The sequence below is a fragment of the Macaca thibetana genome, chromosome 1, assembly GCF_024542745.1.
Source record: "Macaca thibetana thibetana isolate TM-01 chromosome 1, ASM2454274v1, whole genome shotgun sequence".
Classification (NCBI taxonomy): domain Eukaryota; kingdom Metazoa; phylum Chordata; class Mammalia; order Primates; family Cercopithecidae; genus Macaca; species Macaca thibetana.
This window is the reverse complement of record NC_065578.1, coordinates 18,341,121-18,355,023: the sequence shown is the minus strand read 5'-3', so window position 1 is coordinate 18,355,023 and position 13,903 is coordinate 18,341,121. Positions and strand designations below refer to the sequence as shown.

At 49.5% G+C, this 13,903-nt stretch overlaps 3 protein-coding genes across 21 annotated transcripts in view; 1 reads left to right on the top strand and 2 right to left on the bottom strand.

Moving 5' to 3' along the window:
• MICOS10 (mitochondrial contact site and cristae organizing system subunit 10) overlaps positions 1–13,903 on the bottom strand; it is a 447,625-nt gene that overhangs the window by 211,327 nt on the left and 222,395 nt on the right. The window contains exon 1 of one of the 15 annotated variants that reach the window (XM_050793731.1): positions 13,893–13,896. The exons of 13 other annotated variants lie outside the window; for them this stretch is intronic. The gene's annotated coding sequence lies outside the window, so the exon portion shown is untranslated. Of the gene's footprint in view, positions 1–2,047; positions 2,052–13,892; positions 13,897–13,903 lie in introns of those variants that run through there. One more of the 15 variants, XM_050793799.1, reaches the window with a different exon arrangement.
• The window catches only part of CAPZB (capping actin protein of muscle Z-line subunit beta), a 149,568-nt gene that overhangs the window by 75,550 nt on the left and 60,115 nt on the right, over positions 1–13,903 (top strand). The gene's annotated exons all lie outside the window — the stretch shown is intronic.
• NBL1 (NBL1, DAN family BMP antagonist) overlaps positions 1–13,903 on the bottom strand; it is a 282,591-nt gene that overhangs the window by 244,194 nt on the left and 24,494 nt on the right. The gene's annotated exons all lie outside the window — the stretch shown is intronic.

The following is a 13,903-nucleotide window of genomic DNA, read 5'->3' as shown; positions in this document are numbered from 1 at the left end:
AGACTCCCTTGTCTATTAGGAGCATCATCACCCATGTTGGCATATTAAAGGCTCTGAGAAGTCCCGCAGTTAATAAAAAAAGAACTGAACCTGTTTTTCATAACTCACTTTCAAGGAATGCGCTTTGGGAAACATTGGTTTCCTGGGAAGGGTCATAACCTACACACTAAATGACCTGGATTCTACACCCTTTTTTGACAATGTCCCTAAGTGTGATGTTAGCCAAACCTTTTATTTTCATAACTGTTTGGTAAAATGGGATAGAAGGAAACATAGCTTTTTTGGAATTATTTATTTATTTTTGCAAATAGAGAATTGCTTCAGGAAACTTCCTCCTGCTTCAATAGGAGGGATAAAGGTAGATGAAAAGAAAGCACTGTGTCCATTAAGAAGGTGCCTTGGCAAATCTTATTGGAAGTCAGGAGACCTGGGCTGTGGCTTTGAGTCTGCCACTAAGTTGCTTTGGGAATTGCAGATCTCCCCGGGTCTCAGGCCCTCACTCTGCAAAGTGCCGGCCTGATGGCCTCTCCATCTCTCAGAACCAGGGGTCTATTGCCTAGAACTAAAAGAACATCACCATGGATACTCTTCTGTTGATGTCACCACTTTCAGGCTCCCCTTTTGCTGGCAGAAGAGGCCTCAGTTTCTCTCAGGTCTATGACCTGCCCCATCTGGTAAATAGGTGGAGAGAACACAATAGGCAGGGGCCTCCAGCAGATGCTCCAGCCCACAGTCTTTGTCCCTGGGTGGCTCACTAGGGCCAGAAGAGAAGGCTCACTGGGACTTGAATCCTTGCCTGGTCACCTTCCATCTTTGAGACCTTGGGCAGGAGACTTCATCTCTCATAGTTTCCGAAAGCTGAATTCATGAGACGGTTGTGAGGATTTGGGGTGCGTGTAAACTGCAGACGTGAGTGGAAGACAGGCACTTAATTGATGCCAGCTGATGCCTTTACCGCCTTCATTGGGTCCCTAGGGCTGGTTGGCTCACTCCTGGGTTCTGTCAGCCTAGAGGCTGTACTCTGACGCCCTGGGCAGGCTTCTGGGCTGCGTTTTCACAGGTGAACCCAGTCCCAGTCTTGGTGCCAGTGGGGCATTTTATAACCCGGTGCACGTTTGCAAGGACTCGGCTTATTTAACTGAGGAAGGAGATTAAGAGGCCCTCCGTCGAGGCCTTGTAGATAGTCATGAGAACTTGTCAAGGTGAGGATCCCCGAACAGGAAGCTGGAAACTCCACGGCCCCCCCGAGTCGTGGAGGTCAGAAGGTGAGCGTCCAGGCTGTGGCTGACTGGTTTCCGTTCTGCAGAGATAAGGGTCATCTGACACCAGCTGCACCGTCTGCCCTGGTGGGGTCTCTTCCCCTCCTCTTCCTGATTGCTCACTAGGCGCTTTTCTTCCTGCTTCTGCTCCCTGAATGAGGAGCTGCCCCCGGTTATCTTTGGGAAAGTCTTCGGAAGCCCTGGGAGAGAAAGCTAGAGAAGAGCATGGCTAGATGGTCTGAGGCGGTAGGAAGGAGTCTTAGGTTGATCTCGGTGTCCAAGGACAAGCCAGCCTTGCAGCCTCCCAGGTCATCAGACGCCTCACTCCTCAGCCTTCCGGAGGTGCCAGGTCACCTGTGAAACCCGGGTCCTCAGGATCCTTTCTGTCGGTTTCCCGCTTCCTTGCTGTTTACCCTCTTCCTTATCAGCACTGCTCACCTCTTGCTCCTCTTCCCTCTGAATCTCTTGTCCCCTTCTTGAACCCACATCTCCAGTCTCCCCCCAGGCATCCTTTTCCCCAGCGTGAGAGCCTCCCAGTCTATGTGTGAGGGTCCTATACAACCTACCAGTGATGGGCCTCTGTTCTGTAGCGTCTTTCCTCTCTGGGCCTCTCCTGGGACTGCTCTCTGGTGGGGAGGCTGTTTTAGCAGCTCACCTGCTGCACCTGTTCATGACCCTGATGCAGAAAATACTTGTGAGGTGCCACTAGCCAAGAAGCAGATCAAGGCTGGAAGTGGAGTCCTCATTTGTTTTGCAGACTTCCTTGGAAACAGGTTAGCCATTTAGTGCCCCCTACCACTCCTTTATATGCCAGGCCAGAGAAGCCTGTTTTGGTGTACTTGGGAATTCAGGTTCTACAAAATTCTTGATTAGGTGTTTCTAGGCTGTTAGTCTGAGATTGGATGCCTGAAATGCCTGGTTAGGAGCACTGAAGTTGATGATGGAGCGCCTCGAAATCGAAAGGCACAATCCAGTTCAGCTCTCATCTTTATCACGTCTTAGCTGTGTGACCACTGAGCCTCAGTTTCCTCATCTGTGAGATGGGCATAACAACACTAACCTCAAGAATTAGAGATGGTAGGTGTAAAGCTTCTAGCTTACTACCTGGCTTGTAGTAGCTGACTGCAAGGAGTTCTGAGGTCACGTCAAACTTGCGTAAAATACTCTGCTGTTCTCCTGGGTTTTAAGAGATAACTATTGTGTGCCAGGTACTGTTCCAGACACTTTGCTTATTTAAACTGCACACCACAAGGTTGATCTTTTATGCCCATTTTACAGATGAGGAAACCAAGTGAGGTTTCATGAGTTGGTCCAAGCCTCACAGCTAATTAGTAAGGAACAGAGCTGGGATCTACCCCTGACTGCAAAGCCTGTCTTCATCATGCTGTTTGTGCCCAAAGCTGCTCCAGGAGTAGCTTTCTCCTTGTCACTGCAGGTCACCAGAGGACGACTGGCTCTGAATGCAGCTACCTTCACAATTCTTAGCACCAGCAAGAAGTTATTCAGTCTCCATAGTGGGTAGCTTTCCCCTTCCCACGTTGAAAGGGCGTCCTGTTCTGGCCTCCTGTGGTTGAAGGTGCACTGCTGATGGAGACAGAAGCATCCATGGTAACAAGCACAAGACCCCGACATCCCAGCTGCCAGCTGCCAAGCAGCAGTGCTGTGGGCGTCAGCGGGCGGGGAGGTTCCAGTGCACCCAGAGGCTTTGCACTGCTTACATAAAGGCGCTCCAGAGCCTTAGAAGGGATGCGTGGGGGAGGAATAGTCCCGCCCTCCTCCTTTTTTGGGTCATTGGCCCTCACTGGGCCGGACACTTCTTATTCACTAATCAGACGGTTTGCGGTTGCCCTTTGCCACATCTGTGGCTGCCTTCCTGGGCCTGTCGAGCTCACAATTAAGGTTCATTAGAGACCCTGTCAGTCATAGCACGCACAGACCCTGCCTGAGAGAGGCCTTGCCAAGGGGCTGGCCAGTCCCATGCCCCCACCAAAATGAGTCCCTTGGCAAAGGACTGCCGACCAAATTCTAGAGGCTTTGTGTGCAGGAGAGGGGGTGTGAGCAGCCCTTGTGAGACTCCAGACTCTCAGGTCCTAGTGGGCCCATTGCCTTTTATGTAATTGAAACCTTCAGGCGAGCACTGGAATTGATGTTCCAGATGGTGGCGGCGGGAGTGCTGTCAGATGGACGCTTTGGAGGGAGCATCTGACAGCCGGCCCCTCCAAAAAGAGATTCGGAGCCAAATGCAGAAGAGATTTAATGATCGTTAATCTCCCTCTCCCTCTTTCTGGAATATATTGGGACTCTTAATTACTATTGACTGGAAGCTAAAACAACACTCCTAGTTCAGAACAAAACTCTTTAGGAGATTTGCCCCAGGCTGAAAGGATTATCCTTCATACAAGGGGATTTTTTTTTTTTTTTTTGCCTCTTTCTAACCATGTGTTGAACATCAGTTGGGAGTAGAGGCAATATGTACATCAGGTGTTTTAAAGAGGCTTAATACTTCTTCACCCACATTGTTTTCTTGTCTCATTGACCTTCCTAGTCCCAAACGCTGCCTGTAGGGACAGCCAAATCTCCAGATTGTATCTAATGCACTGAAAGCACTGCTGTGTGCTGTAACTGTAGTCTTAGCACTGAGGGCCCTCTGGCTTCTGAGCACCTGCGGGATGCCATGATGCTTAGCTCTACCCCCATACCCTAACACAGTCTTTGGCCACATGTTGATGCCAAATAAATATGAGATAATAAACCAAAAACCCTGCTATCCCCAAATTCTGAGGGGAGTCCACATTAGACATTCTAGGCTATGTGATCTGAGACCGAGAGATGAGAGGGGACAGGGATACCTCGTGAAGCTGAGCTGTGACTCAGGAGACCTCAGCCCCTGGCACTCAAGGGCTGGTGATCCCGGCAGGTGGCAGTATATGGACAGAGTCTTTTTTTTTTCCTTAGACGGAGTCTTGCTCAGTTGCCCAGGCTGGAGTGCAGTGGCGTGATCTCCGTTCACTGCAAGCTCCGCCTCCCGGGTTCATGCCATTCTTCTGCGTCAGCCTCCTGGGTAGCTGGGACTACAGGCACCTGCCATCATACCCGGCTGATTTTTTTTGTATTTTTAGCAGAGATGGCGGGGTTTCACCATGTCAGCCAGGATGGTGTTGATCTCCTGACTTCGTGATCCGCCCGCCTCGGCCTCCCAAAGTGCTGGGATTACAGGTGTGAGCCACCACGCCTGGCCTGGACAGAGTTTTTAAGGTCACGGAGTCATGAATCAGCTGGGGCTGGGTGCATGCACCCTGAATATCTAGGTGACCCTGAGTAAGCTACCTAGACTCCAGGCCTCAGTTTCCTCATCTTTGTAATGGAGAGAATTCTGGATTTGCCTCATTCTCAAAGAGGGCAGTTGTGATTATTAAAGGACGTCGTGTGGGGAAAATGCTCGGTGCAAATCATCCAAGGAAGGTGGTGGAATCTTCACCTTCCAGTAGTAGCTGGAACTGCTGGCCTGTACCACTGTGCCTGGCTAATTTTTATATTTTTAGTGGAGATGGGGTTTTACCATTTTGGCCAGGCTGGTCTCAAAACTCCTGACCTCAAGTGATCTGCCTGCCTCAGCCTCCCAAAGTGCTGGGATTACAGGCATGAGCCACTACGCCCAGTCATATATATATATATATATATATATATATATATATATATATATATGTATATATGTATGTGTATATATATGTATATATATATGTATATATATGTATATATATGTGTGTATATATATGTGTGTATATATATATGTATTTTTTTTTCTTTTTTTTTTTTCTGAGATGGAGTCTCACTCTGTCTGGGCAACTGAGCAAGACTCCATCTCGGGAAAAAAAAAAAAAAAAAAAGACTGTCCATATACTGCCACCTGCCGGGATCACCAGCCCTTGAGTGCCAGGGGCTGAGGTCTCCTGAGTCACAGCTCAGCTCCACGAGGCATCCCTGTCCCCTCTCATCTCTTGGTCTCAGATCACACAGCCTAGAATGTCTAATGTGGACTCCTCTCAGAATTTGGGGATAGCGGGATTTTCGGTTCATTATCTCATGAAGGTGGTGACAGGAGTGGCTGGAATCCATTGTTTTGTCGTGATCACTGAGCTGTCCTTTTAAGGAGGAGAGTGCGTGCCCCTTGTCAAAAGCAGCCTGTGTTTCTCTGTTTGGCCAGATAGGTGGGTGGTTGCTGCTTGATCAGGCTCTGAAAGGTCGTGCCTTCTTCCAGGTGGGAGAGAGACTGTGAGGTGAGCTCAGATCTTGCAATGACAAGCAAGCATTTCTCCCATTACCTCTTTTTTTTTTTTTTTTTTGAGACGTAGTTTCGCTCTGTCACCCAGGCTGGAGTGCAGTGGCGTGATCTCGGCTCACTGCAGCCTCCGCCTCCCGAGATCAAGTGATTCTCCAGCCTCAGCATCTGGAGTAGCTGGAACTACTGACCTGTACCACTGTGCCTGGCTAATTTTTATATTTTTAGTGGAGATGGGGTTTTACCATTTTGGCCAGGTTGGTCTCAAAACCCCTGACCTCAAGTGATCTGCCTGCCTCGGCCTCCCAAAGTGCTGGGATTACAGGCATGAGCCACTGCGCCCAGCCGTAGATAGATAGATAGATGGATAGATGGATGGATAGATAGATAGATAGATAGATAGATAGATAGATAGATAGATAGATAGATAAGATAGATAGAGAGATAGAGAGAGATATTTTTAGATGGAGTCTCACTCTGTCTCCCAGGCTGGAATATAGTTGTGCGATCTCGGCTCACTGCAACTTCAGCCTCCCCAATTCAAGCAATTGTCCTGCTTCCACCTCCCGAGTAGCTGGGACTACAGATGCGTACCACTACAGCCAGCTAATCTGTGTACATTTAGTAGAGATGAGATTTCACCGTGTTGGCCAGGCTGGTCTCTAACTCCCAACCTCAAGTGATGCCACCATGCCCGGCCTACTGCTGTTACCTCTTGTACTTCACCTCTTGAGTCTTGACAGTGCAGGCATTAAGCAGGGCATGTGACAGGGAGGAACTGCAGCTGGAGTCCAGGAGGGAGGCAGGCAGGAGGGGCACTGGGTGCAGCTCAGGCTGCTGGAGGCCAGTGGAGATGTAGTTCCTGCCCAAGAGCGGTCACTTCTTTATAGAGTGCCATCCACCTTGTCCAGCCTGTTGTGTGAAGGTATGTCCCAATCCTCATTTTAGAGCAGTTCAATGAATGTTTATTGCTACTGCTCCTCCCTGCATTACTGGAGTATCATAATAACCTGTAGACAGGCCTTCCTGCTTGTCGTCCCCGCCTGCCCCAGCCTGCTCTGCGTACGGAGTAGTCTTGCCAAAATGCACTTCGGATAATGTCCCTTTATGACTCCACATTGTCGGGATCAAGCCCGGAGAACACATCTGGGTGGAAGAGCTCTTGATCTGGCCCTGTCCCTTCCTCCTGCTTCCTCGTCTTGCACACTCCCGGGCCTGTGCCCTGTCTTGTTGCATCTTTTGTACATGCTGTTTCCTTGACTGGGACAAATGTCCACACCAACTCTGCTCCCACTAACTGCTCATCTTCACACCTCCGCTGGGACCTCACTTCCCTCACGCCCCCACCCTGCCCCCAGGCATGCCCCTTGCTTCTCCTGTCTCTTGGGAGTTGCTCCATCCTAGGAGCTTTTGGCTCTGGGAGGGCAGGGATCTTGTCTTTTGTTCACCTTTGTATCCCCACTGTCAAGCCTGAAGTGGACATTCAGTGAGTGCACGCCTACTTGAGCCCCTATGAATGCAAGGCCCTGCCTAAGCTGAAGCACCAGGGTCAGAGTGACAAGAGAATAGTTGTGTCTTTAAAGAGCTCATAGCCATGGTGGGAGATAGATACTCAGGATGGATAGAACGCAAGGCTTCTTTTTTATTTTGAAGATGGAGTTTCGCTCTTGTTGCCCAGGCTGGAGGGTGATGGCGCAGTCTTGGCTCACTACAGCCTCTGCCTCCCGGGTTCAAGTGATTCTCCTGCCTCAGCCTCCCAATAGCTGGGATTACAGATGCCTGCCACCACGCCCCGCTAATTTTTTGTATTTTTAGTAGAGATGGGGTTTCACTGTGTTGGCCAGGGTGGTCTCAAACTCCTGACCTCAGGTGATCCACCCGCCTCGGCCTCCCAAAGTGCTGGGGTTGCAGAGGTGAGCCACCACTCCTGGCCAGAATGCAAGGCTTCTGATATGAGGAACATGGGCACTGTGGAGCACCACGGAGGACACCATGGCCCACCCTTGGCAGACGAGTCCCAGGGAAAGCTTAGAGTGGGCAGAGCCTGAGACACAGCTGGTGGGTGGTGGGAAGGAACTAACTGGGCAGGGACTGAGCAGGAGCAGGTGGGTTTCTGCCCTGTTAGATAGAGCCTGTGAATTGGTGTCTGGTGAGCTTTGAGTTTTGATTCAGGTCACATGGGTCCCTTACCAAAAAGCAGGTGATGGGCGCACACTCTGGTTTTGCTGAGGATCAGCTGCTAGCTCCCACTCAGACTTTCTGGATGGGTAAGAGACAGAGATCAGCAGGTTCCCTGCAATTTTTAAGATCATAACTGAGAAATGTGCCCTTGTAAGCCTGTTGATCCAAGAGCCTGCCTGCCTCTAGAAAAGCCCACATCAGTCTTTTCCTGGGAGTCAGTGGCCTTGTTGCCTCTGTTGAGACAGAGTTCTTTATTGACCTCACAGGGAGCTGGGACTTTCTGAATCAGACCATTCAGGTCTCTCAGTTCCTACTGACTCCTTTACAGCACTGGTGGGAACAGCTGCTGCTCTTGAGGGAACCTAAAGTAAACTCCTGGCTTGCCATTTTCCTGAACTCGTAGATTTTGGCAGAGGAGAATGGTGGAGAGTTCGGGCCTTTGTTCCTGATCCTGTCGCCCTCATGAGTTAAGATTTGGCAGCCCTTCTCTTAACTGCTGGGGACATAGGGTATCCTCAAAAGTAGAGTTAAATTACTGGTTTAAAGCGTTTGTGCTCCAGACTCCAGTGTACTTCATGATACAGAAAGCAAAGAATTGAAAGGGTATCAGCTGTTTAGGGAAAACGACTGCTGCTACAACCTGGAAGCCGAATAGGCAGATGTCCCCTCTGGGCGGAGCAGGGGGCTAACCTCACTTTCGTATGTTATTGTAGGTCGTCTGCCTATGTGCAGGCCATTTCAATCTCATTGGAAATACCTGTAAAAATGCCTGGACTTGTAAAAATGCAAACAATAGAGCACGTAGCTCTAAGGGGGTTGTTTAGTCCTCCCCTGAATTCTGTTAATGCCTTCAAATACCAGAAGAGCTTTCCTATGTGCCATCTGCAGGAAGCACTCTAGGAAGGAGAGGATCCAGCCTGGCTTCTCCCAGGCTAGATGTTCCTTCCTCTTTCACCTTTTTAAAAGGCTCACCTGAGGCTGCTGAAAAGGTGGCAAAAGACAGGACCGCATGCTTCATTCCCAGCAAGAGTGTCAGGCAAAATTCGAACTCCTTGATCACCCATTGGTTTCCACATTCTTTCCATTCCGGAGACCAAGGGGAGATTTGCCGATGCCGATGCTCCGTGGGCTTTGCAAAGCTTTCCCTAATTAAAGGCCTCCCGGCTGTGTGCATAGCTCTTCTGCTGCAAATCTCTGCCCTTTTGTGTTTGTGTTTAAAATTCCATCTTTCCAAAATGTTTGCCCACTCAGCAAGTCTCCTCCAAAGCCCTCACTTTTGTTTGGGGGAAGGTTTTTTTTTTTTTTTTTTTCCTTTTTGGTTTTTATTCTGCCTATGTGTAGGAAATTTAAGTCTCTTAGGAATTGCTTGTGAAAATGCTCTCTGGTCTTTTTTAAAACCATGATAAGTGTCTCTCACCATGGCATTGGAAGCTGGCAAGGGATGCCCCTGGTGTCCGTGCTGTTAGCTGCCACTTGAGCTTTTAGATGGAGTTACTGGAGTATCATTTTGGTTCCATTCTAAGGAAAATGAACAAAAGAACTTTTCCCTCCTGTTTAACGTGCAGCAGTGCTACAAGGTGAGAGAAGTACGTAAGCGAGGAATCTGAACCAGGTCAGGATCAGGGCAAGGTGGTAGGAAGCTGAGCTCTCCAGCAGTGAAAAAGATGGTTCTTGTCACCTAGAGCTGGAGGCATAATTCAAGTGAAGTGCATATAGGCCCCTTCCTTGGCCTTGTCCTCATAGGATTTTTTTCCTACACGATCTATCCAGCTCCTTCATTTGGGGAACCTTATGGGCTCCTGTTGTTGTTGGAAGCCAGAGAACAGTGTTTGGAGAGCTTCCATTGAGGAGGGTCTGAAGACTATCTCTTTAACTTAGATCCTGCCCTCTGGTTGATGAGAAATGTGAGATGTAAAAGTGAATTGGAGAGAGATCCCACTTCCCCATCTGCCAGAAAAGGCAGACAACGCTCCCTCCCCAGAGCTGTTAGAAAGCCAACATCTCGCGGTTGGCAGGCACTGGCCCTGGATGAGGAATTCCTGGGTCGCCCCCCTTAGAACATGTCTGGTTTTGGAAGCAGGTTAAAAATACTTGAGGAGGGCATGGCATGCTCAGTCTGTTTCCCTGATGTTTGAAATAGGCCAGGAATGTGGGCCCGGAAGCCCAGAGGAGCCTGTGTGTCCCGCAGGGCTTTGTAGTTGGAGCCTGGGGTTTCTTCTCTCCGTCATCACCCCTGTAACTGCCAGTGACCACGTGCCAGATCCGTGAAGGGCACACTGAAATTGATGAAGATCTGTGCCATGGGTAGCAGGGAAAACTGGGCTCCCTTTAGTAAGCAGGATGGTGTTGGGGTCTGAGGGGAGGCAAGGGGTGGACTCGGAATCTCTCCTAGAAGAGAAAAGAGGAGGGAATTTGGATTCTGTATACAAATATAGAATTCCCTAAGAGTTTTAAATTTGAACATGGCATTCAGGGGAGAAGCTTATGGGGTGCAAGCCTTTTCCTTCTTCCCCTTGTTGTGAATAATTCACTTAGCTGCTTGCGCCTGTGTCCTAAGGCTGTGAGCAGAAGAGCCGGGCAGGCCACAGTTGGTTGGAGCCTCAGAGTACCTTGCTCAGTAAAGGTTTGTTTTAGGAAGGATGACACAAACTTTTGATTAACTCTCAAGTCTTGAACTATGAAACTTTGTAGGATGTTGATACTAAAATAAACCTTACTGATTATCTCATCTAATGGTTTTCAAACATTTTGAAAATTGGTACAACCCTTTTTTCAAGCAAGATCTTAGAACTTGAATAAACCAGGTAGAAGGTGATGGGCCCAGACTTCCTCTCCCACGCTTGTCACCCTGAGCTCCTCCCTCTGTACTCACAGCCCTCAAGGCGCTCCTGTCTCAAAGAACCATCCATTGCAGAGACCAGGTAGCCGCGGCCCATGCCCAATGTAGCGCCGTTTCGTGGCAGAACCAGCTCTGACTTCCAGGCCAGTGGCGAGTCCCTGCATTCCCTTGGTTTATTTTGATGTAGGAGAAGCTCTGGGTGGTACGAGTGAAGAGTCAAACAACTACAACTGAGAGTGCGGAGAAAGACAACACTGCCCATGGTTCCTGACACCCAGGCTCGCTTTTTACCAGCCTAACCCTGGGTCACACGACGTACTCGTATTCTGAAACCGTTGGTTCCCTGCATGTCTACCTGTGATGTCTTGGATCCCTGTGGTTCTCTCTGCCTAAAATATCCTCTCTTGATTCACCTTTTCTTCTTAAACAACAGCTTTCTGGAGATATGATTCATATAACATAACATTTACACTTTTAAAATGTACGGTCCAGTGGTTTTTAGTGCACCAAGAGTTGTGCAGCTGGCTGGGTGTAGTGGCTCATGCCTGTAATCCCAGCACTTTGGGAGGGCGAGGCAGGCGGATCACTTGAGGCCAGGAGTTCAAGACCAGCCTGACCAACATAGTGAAACTCCCGTCTTTACTATAAAAGAAAATATTAGCCAGGCATGGTGGCAAGCACCTGTAGTCCCAGCTACTCAGGAGGCTGAGGCAGGAGAATTGCTTGAACCTGGGAGTAGGTGGAGGCTGCAGTGAGCCGAAATCGCTCCATTGCACTCCAGTCTGGGTGATGACAAAAATAAAAAAATAAAAAAAATAAAAGTTGTGCAGCCATCAGCATTCGGCATCCCACGCTGCCCGCCTTTGACCGACAGACCCTCCTTCTGCACCTTCATCCTTGGGCTGCTTTGCGACCTGCCCTAACTGCCGCACCCGCCTCACTTCCTGTAACTCAGCTCAGATGTGGCCCCCTGGAGATGTCCCCTCCCGTCTCCCCTGCTTGGTCATTTCTGTGGGTGACTCAGTGAAATTACAGCAAAACCTGATGAGACATCCATCCAGTGGAAGGAATCCAGCGTGAAACATTGTGGCCAGACAGCCTGGGTGACTTTTGTGTTGAAAACAGGGAAGCCACCGACTTGTTGAGTCTACCTCAGCACCCGCTCCCCGACTCAGACACACAAACATGGCACAAACACTGCCGCTTGAAGAGAAGCAGAAGTATTACTGGAATCTTGGTAGGTCGTTGAGGTTTAGAAGCTTGTGGTCGTGAGGGTTTTTTGGAGAATCTTGGAGGGAGCCAGACCTCCGCCCTCTGACTCAGTGGCTCCGTGCTCTGAGCTGGTCAGCCTCTGCTGTGGCTTCAAAGGTCATTCGCCTCCCAGGGGGCTATCAGGACCCATGGGGTGAGGAGTACAGGACTCAGCACCTCGCCTGGCTCGTTGGGGGACTGAGCAGGTGTGGCAGGATGACTGTGGCTCACTTCCATGTATGGGCCCTGGAGGTCACGGAGTTCCTCATCTTGGAGCAGATCCTCTTGGACTCGAGGGTGTTTCATGGGCTTTCAGATTCCAAAGTATCCCCTGCGCTGCCGTTGCCCATGGTGGCCTGGCCATGTGACTCCTTACTGTCACGTTCTGCCTCGGGTATCTCGTTTCTGCCAAACAGAGTATGTGAGATTTCCCTGGCATCCCCATCAGTGTCGACGTGCAGATAACTGTCAACCACAGACCCCGACGCCGTTGGTCTGTCCTGGGCGATCATGAGCCCCCCAGATCAGTGGCAAAGAACAGCCCTTCCTGCGCTGCTCCGTCTGGCTCCTCCCGCATTCGGGTGGCACGCCCTCAGGTTTCCCCCCTACATTCTTATTTTGTAACTTCCGTGGTAGTCCATTCATAGTTTTCACCCTAAACTCTTAAGTTTAGACGTGGACATTTGACACACATGTGGTTTTTAAAGCCTGAGGCCAGGCCTAACCCTTTATCCAGTGATGACGAAATGGATGGATTTCCCGTTACCCTCCCTGCAATTAGGCCTTGATGCTCTACCCTAGGAGGTTTGTATGAGAGGTTCCATTCGCATTGGCCTCATTGTGTGAAAACCCCATCTTGCCAAGTACTTCTCTCTGCCACCATCCAGCTGGTGACTCTTTCAGCTGAAGTATTTTGCCCACTAGGTTTTTCACCAGGCATCATTCTAGAGTCCCCATGACCTTAGGGTGGGATTGCATGGCTTTCATTGAATTACCTGCTGTGTGACTGTAGCCAAGTTGCTTAACCTACCTGTGCCTCTTTTTTTCACCTGTGAACAATAATGTGGGATAATAACACCCCTGCCTCCTACAGGGTTGCTGTGATGATAAAATGAGGATGTGTGTTACATGCCTCTTACGTGGTAAGACTTAAACATCTTTGCTGTTATTCCTTTCATAACTTTGATAGTTCAGTGAGTCCTCACTTAACGTCGTCCTTAGGTTCTTGGGAATTATGACCTACAGCAAGCCCTTGAATAATGTTGTTTCATTAAAATGTTGACGAGAACAAAAAATTGGTTTCACTGTGTATCTTTTCACTTAAACCAGAGGATGGAATCCCTCTGTGAAATTACAGTGTCTTTGGAGAAAAATCATCTTATATATGAGTTATGTTTGTATATTTTTACCTGGTCTTTTCCCAAAAAGATTTCAGGTGACAGAAGAATACAAACCAATGTGATAATCACTTTTTTTTATTTTTCGAGATGGAGTTTCTCTCTCTGTTGCCCAGGTTGGAGTGCAGTGGCGCCATCTCGGCTCACTGTACCCTCCACCTCCCAGGTTCAAGCGATTCTCCTCCCTTAAGCCTCCTAAGTAGCTGGAATTACAGGTGCTCGCCACAATGCCTGGCTAATTTTTTTTTGGGGGGGGAGTTGTATTTTTAGTAGGGATGGGGGTTTCACCATGTTGGTCAGGCTGGTCTTGAACTCCTGGCCTCAAGTGATCCGCCTGCCTCGGCCTCCCAAAGTGCTGGGATTGCAGGCATGAGCCACTGCATCTGGCCAATAATCCTAATAAAAATGTGGACTAAGAAAGCCAGACCAAGGACTGAGGACCGTCCCAGAAGAGAACAGCAGCTACCCCGTGCTTGCCTTCATGCTGGGAAGGCTGTAGGTCTGGCTTTAGGAGGAGGCTGTGTAGGGTACAAGGGGCAGCATCAGTGCCACAGCTGGCGGCAGCCCTACAGCAGGCGGCAGCCCACGCCCCGTGGGTGCACACCTTCGTCCAACTCAGGGCTGGCAGTCATGAGGATGAAATGCCATCCACGTCAAGGGTCGGTCTCTCTCCTACCCACCAAAGACCCCGTAGTCC